This window comes from Rousettus aegyptiacus, unplaced genomic scaffold, assembly GCF_014176215.1.
Source record: "Rousettus aegyptiacus isolate mRouAeg1 unplaced genomic scaffold, mRouAeg1.p scaffold_m13_p_5, whole genome shotgun sequence".
Classification (NCBI taxonomy): Eukaryota; Metazoa; Chordata; class Mammalia; order Chiroptera; family Pteropodidae; genus Rousettus; species Rousettus aegyptiacus.
In genome coordinates this window covers 69278388-69284962 of record NW_023416308.1, presented here as the reverse complement: position 1 = coordinate 69284962, position 6575 = coordinate 69278388, and positions in this window count along the sequence as shown.

The window sequence follows — 6575 nt, the reverse complement described above, 5'->3', positions numbered from 1 at the left end:
TATTCTCTCATCTAATCCTCATAATAATATTGTGATATATATCTTATTATTATCTATATTTTATAGAAGTACCTAAACAGAGAGATTAAGTAACTGTTCAAATGGTAAGAATTAGTAGGTGGTAGAGCCAGGAGGTCCAGCTACAACATTTGCACATCCTTTGATTCGAGAGGTCTGCTACAGAATGGTTGCCCTAAATCTCCTGGCTACACCTGAATTGGTCCTGCTAGACAAGTTTGTGGAGAATAAAAGTTGAAGCCAGTTTGTGGTGAATTTTAAAAGATTATGGTACAAAGACCCTTTGTTTTCTTAGACCCAAGGGCGGAAGAAATTATTATGGTAGTGACTGTGCCAGAAAACCCCAGTATAGAAAAAACAGAAAGGTTTCCCTAATAGACAGTGACAGTAGAGGAGCTTAATGACAATGGAGAGTCTCCCATGCCACCTGTCAGTAGAACCCACAATAATGGCCCAGTGGGACAGCAGAAATGAAGCCAGTTGGTCCAGCAAAGGTCCTAACTTCACAAAATAATGCCACACAGGCAGCCAGCAGCAGCAGAGAGTAAAGCTTTAATTCTGTGCCAGGCAGTGTATAGGAAGACGAGGGGCAGGTGGGGGGGGATGCGGGTGAGGGGGAATGTGGGTGAGGGGGTATAGAACAAAGTCATAGTCTTCAAACGATCCAGAGACAACTGCAATATGGTGTGGCAGCTAATGACATGCAATGGTTCACAAACTATAGGTGCATCAGATTCACCTGAAGGATTTATTAAAATGGATGGCTAGCCTCACCCTCATCGTCTATATATTAATTTTCTATTGCTGCCCTAACAAGTCACCACATTTAGTAGCTTAAAACTGCCTTGCGTATGACCTGAAAATAAATTTTGTTTCGACTCACTTCTTGAAGTCAAATTAATATTTATTTTCCTCATCTTATTTATTGCTTTTGCTTACTACTCTATTACTTTTATCTGTACTTTCTATTCTTTGAAAATAACTTAATTTAAATTTGTCAAAATGAAGTCAAATCAGAAGTCTGTAATTTCCCCTTTATTGAAATGTTCTAAAACACCTTTTAGAAATGCAATTTAAATACAGTATTAAAGTTTTATCAATTATGCTACTCCCATCAAAAAGGAAGAGAAATGTAAAGTGTGTTTAGAATTATATATGCTTTTAAAAAATCACCAAGTGTATTTCTAACAGGAAAGAAATTCAATTTTGGCAAAGCATCGATAAGAACAAAATACTCTGCTAATAATGTTATACATCTAATGGATTACAAGAAATTTCTACAGACTACCTCCTGATAATATACATTTCAAACCTTGTTTCTTCTCTACTGCTCACATTTTTCCTAGACCAGACATTGTAGAACACATTCCATTTGAGTACAACCTCTGACGCTGTGCTCTGACCCTGAGTGTATAAGCATTCCTGGAAACTTCCTACAATAAACAGCTAGCAATAACTTAACTCGCAATGAAACAGATACAAAACCACATAAAATATCCACCGAACTCAGACTAAATTTATGTCACTCAACTCCCCATTAGCTGGATCCCAAAAATTCTCATGGCTTCTCCAATAGCATCTAACACAAAGTAAAGTGTGATGGAGGGGCAGTTAAAGAAGACAGTCATCCTAACCAATTGCATGCAGCTGAAAATATCTTACTTTTTAAGACAACAGTATGGTGGTTACCAAAGCGGAAGGAATGTGGCAGGGAGAATGAATTGGGCAAAGGGATCAAACACATGTGAACTAGACTTTCAGTGGTGAGCACGTAATAGAGTATACAAATATCAAATTGTAATGTTGTACACCCTAAATTTATGTTATTAACCAATGTCGCCTCAATAAATGTAATTTAAAAATAATCAAAATAAAAGTATTTTACTTTTGCAAATTTTACAAAACATAACTACATGATCCTGACGGGAAAAAATGGCATAGATGATAGAGGCTCTGTTGATCCCTCTGGCGATCAAATCAAAGTTGTGACAGAAACAAGGAGCAGCAGCAAGGAAAAATCACCTGGCGTCTAGATGAACAAGCTATACGACTAGGGAGAAATCCCAAAAAGCACCCTGCAATGGCAGAAGAAAGGACGGGGCGAGGACGTGGGGCTGCCGGGTCCCAAGCGGCTGAGTGAGACGGAGGCTGCGGCAACGGCAAATGCCTCCTAATGGGGCCCTGTCTGCAAGCGGATTTTCGAGGTGACGAACCTGCTCGCTCTGAGCACCAGTGCCAATTTGGCTGCGTGCAGGTCGCACCAAGGGTTTACAGAGAGACATTGTCGGAGTGAGGGCCAGAGCAAGATTTGCTCTGTACAGGAGTGCCGATGTTATCCTTTGTTCCCTTTTGAGCCTTCCCTGCTCCCAGTGCCACCTGAGCCCAGAAGTCATCAAACTGGATAACAGAAGTCGCTCTGCCCAGAGGATTCCCTGAAATTTCGCCTCCCCCAACTCGCAGCCCCACCCAAGCTACATCCAGGTATATCTTAACAAGTCAGGTGCTCCTTGCTAAGACTCACACTGGTGGAGGCAGCTGGCCTCGGTTTCTGGTGTGGCCTTTTGAGGCAACTATAAGCACAGCATCTGTGCTGGAGGGGCAGAGGCTTGGTCTAAATTTGGCCTGCAGCTGAACACCTCTCAGAACTGTGCCACTGGACACCTACTTAACAAATCCACACTAATAAGACCAAGAGACTTAGAAGCTTTGCTTAGTACATGGAAACAGAAATGGAAAGGCAGCCAAAATGGGAAGACAAAGAAGCAGAAACCATATGAGAGAACAGAGATCCAGAAATAATGGAGTTAAGTAATATAACAGAGGCAAAGTTCAAAACACTGGTTATAAAGATGCTCAATGAACTTTGGGAAAGTGTAGAGAATTCCAACAAAGGGATAAAAAACATAAAAATGGAAATGGAAATTATAAAAGGGAACCAGTCTGAAATGGAGAACACATTATCTGAGATGAGAAGTATAGTAAATGGAATAAACAAAGGAATAAACAAAGTGAATTTAAAAAAGGATCAAATGCCTTATCTAAAGGTCTGGAAAGCCAAGGACATGCAATCAAAATGGCAAGAGATAAGATGCCAAAACTGTAAACATTTAAGGAGAATATGAGACACTATTAAGGGTCCAAATATCTGTCTGATCGGTGTAACTGAAGAAAATCAAGATGTTGAACAGTTGTTTGAGGAAATAATGATGGAAAACTTTAACCTGGAGAAGGAAATGGACATAAAAACCCAGGAAGCTCAGAGAATTCCAAAAATCAGGGATCCAAAGAGGCCCGCACTAAGACACATCATAATTAAAATGTCAAAGTTTAAATACAAATAAAGAACATTAAAATCAGCAAGAGAAAAACATATAGTTACTTATAAGAGAACACTCATAAGACTGGCAGCTGATTTCTTAAAAGACACTATGCAGGGCAGAAGGGCTTGGCAAAAAATATTCAACAGAATGACAACCCAAGGTATACAATCAAGAATACTTTATCCAGCAACGCTATCATTTAGAGTTGAAGGACTGATAAAGAGCTTCCCAGACAAAAATAAGCTAAAGGAATTTATCATCGCCAAGCCAGTATTATAGGAAATGTTGGAGGGACTTCTTTAAGAAGAAAAAACATGTATCAAAAACAGGAAAAAAGAATGATAACAATTATGTCCCTATCAATAAATATCTGAAATGGAAAGGAATTAAGTGCTCCGACCAAAAGATAGAGTGGCTGAAAAGATAAGAAAACAAGATCCCTATATATGAAAAGGAAGGGGATGGAAAAAGATATTGTTTTGATGGACCTAGAAAGTATTTAAGTCAGACAGAAAAAGATAAATACTATATGATTTCACTTATTTGTGGAATCTAAAGAATAAAAAGAACGAACTAATCAAAAACAGACTTACAAATATAGTGAACAATTTGGTGACAGGGAGAGGGGAGGAGTGTTTGGGGGGCTGGGAGAAAGGGGTAAAGGGTTAAAGAAGTACAAATTAGTAGCTGATGGATGGTCATGGGGATGGGGAGCATAGCATAGGGAATGCGGAGCATAGCATAGGGAATGCAGTTGCATTAATACTTGGCTAGGTGGAGGTCAGGGGGATCACTTTATGAACTATGTAGATTTCTAACCAATGTACTACACACTTGAAACTAATAAAAAGAAAAAAAATAACTATATAAACACATTGCCAGGGGAACCACACATACCCTGGGCCTTGAAAACAGGTCTATACAAATGAAAAACCCTAAAGATAGAGCTTCACTGGCTTCACAGTAAATCTGTCTCTAATTCTCATTATTGATCTGATTAGCCACACCAGCACACACACCTGTATTGGTTAGGGTAACTCTAACTTCTGTAACAAACACAAAGATATATAATGGCTCAAACATGAAAGAAGTTTATTTCTCACTCACATAAATTCCAAAAGAGGTGTCCTTCAATTGACTGGCACTCTCATCTAAATGATGACTTGGAGACCCTGATTCCTTCCACCTTGTGGCTCCACCATTTAACACCTGAATTCCAGGACTGCCTGGCCTATGTATATCAAACCACAGAAAAGAGAAAAAGCATGGAGGATCACATGTGGAAAGTTTTATAGGCCCAACCCACAAGTGAAGCATATCACTTCCATTCACATTCCATCACCTAAAACTCAAGTTTCCTGGACACTTTTAACTGCAAGCCAGGAGCTAAGAGTGGAAACTCTGACTTCATAGCAGCATAGGTCTGCAGAGGTTCCAAGTTTCCATTCTGTGTCACTTTGAAGTCAAGTTTGCAAGCAGATAAGGTGGATTGTTAAACTAATCTCTGTTTGGTGGTTGCTAGGATGGACACAAATTTAAGAGAGGAATAAAACAAATACTATTACCTCTATGCCAACGAAGTTACCGAAGGTGATGGAGTCATTTTCATGTGTCACCACTAGATGGCTCTTTAGGCCTTTGGATTCCTCAAGTTTTGATCTGAGTAGCTTTTCATGGGAGCAGGATAAAAGAATTTTCCAGCCATCGGAGCAGCCATGCTCAGATTCTTCCTGGCCTCACTCAAAGAAGGTGTCTGGGCCTCCTCCACCTCAGGAAGATTAGCAACCCAGAGAAAAGAGAAGTCGGTGCTGTGAAGCCAAACGTGAGGGACGTCTCCTGGAGGCAGAGATGCTGAGCACACAGGGCCTGGACGGAAAGCTCAGTGGGACGTAACCTCGCACACCATTTCATCATCTGTGAAATGAAGACTATTCTACTATTTTAATTTAACCAGGTTTCCTGCTTTTTCAAATGCTTTCACGAACACCCTCTACATTTATCCTCATGACACCCCAGTGAGCTCGGTGTTAGGCATTATGGGTACCTCTTCGCAGGTCGGGGAAACTAAGGGACTAAAATGAAAATTAACCTGCCTGAGGTCACAGGTCAAGCGAGGGGCAGATACAGAACTCATGGTTCTGTACTTCACTTTCTGCAAAACACTGGCGATACCTGGCCTTCCTTGGTCCTCACTACGGCATGATGAAGTACGTGGGACAAGTAATGTCATCAGTATATTCATTTTATAGGGGGAAAAAGTGAGATTCAGGAAAGTTTATGCAATCTGCCCGTTTGGGCATGGCAAAGACTGTAATTCACATTTTCAGATTTTCTTAAAACAGGCTTTTTAACTTCAACACCAAACACTTTTCTTAGCCAAAAGGCTTGCTTTGTCCACTTGCTGCCACAGAGGGTACACATATTTAAATTATTTTTAAACATTTAAAAAAGATCTTATTTCTCTCTTCCACCAAATATGACCTGATGATCATATTTTGCCAGTGTCAAGATTAGCCCTGCTTTTGACATGCTCTAGTTGTACATTTTTACAACTATGTGGAAAAAAAAAATAGAAAATAAAAAACAAGACAAGTGTTCATCGTGGAGCAAGCAGCCAGTCTTCCAGTGCCCCTGTCAGAAGCATGTGGCACAGAGCTGTTGCTTTCATATTGGGCTCCAAGCCTGGCCCAGCTGCAGCAGCGACTGCAGCAAGGTTGGTGGAGCTGGGGCTGTGTTTCAAGCCCTCCCCTCACCTGGGTGATTCTGAAAAACAGCCAAGACTGATGACCATCCTGCTCTCCGAGGTAAGATCAGTTCTGGAAGTCCATGGTCTGCTCTAATGTTTGAAACTTTTACATTAACCAAAAGGAAATGAAAATCTCACTCAGGAAAAAAAGTTATATCAAACTGACTTGAATAACCAACAGGACTTTGAACTTCAACAGACTCCAGAGGAGATGGACATAAATTCACAAATAGGGGATTATATTCTCTGACCATGTGCCTTCAGATTCCACTAATATTTGCTAATGTCTTACACACAGCAGATACTATGCTAGAGGCTGCTTATATTTCGGTTCCTCTCATAACCACCATGTGGAGACACTATGAGGATGAGAACAATGATACTCAAAAATGGTCAAGTGACTGACTCATGCAATTCGTGCAAATATCAGAGTTGGTTATATCCAAGTCTTAGAAATAACAACACCTACCATTGCCTGGAAGTCTGCTATG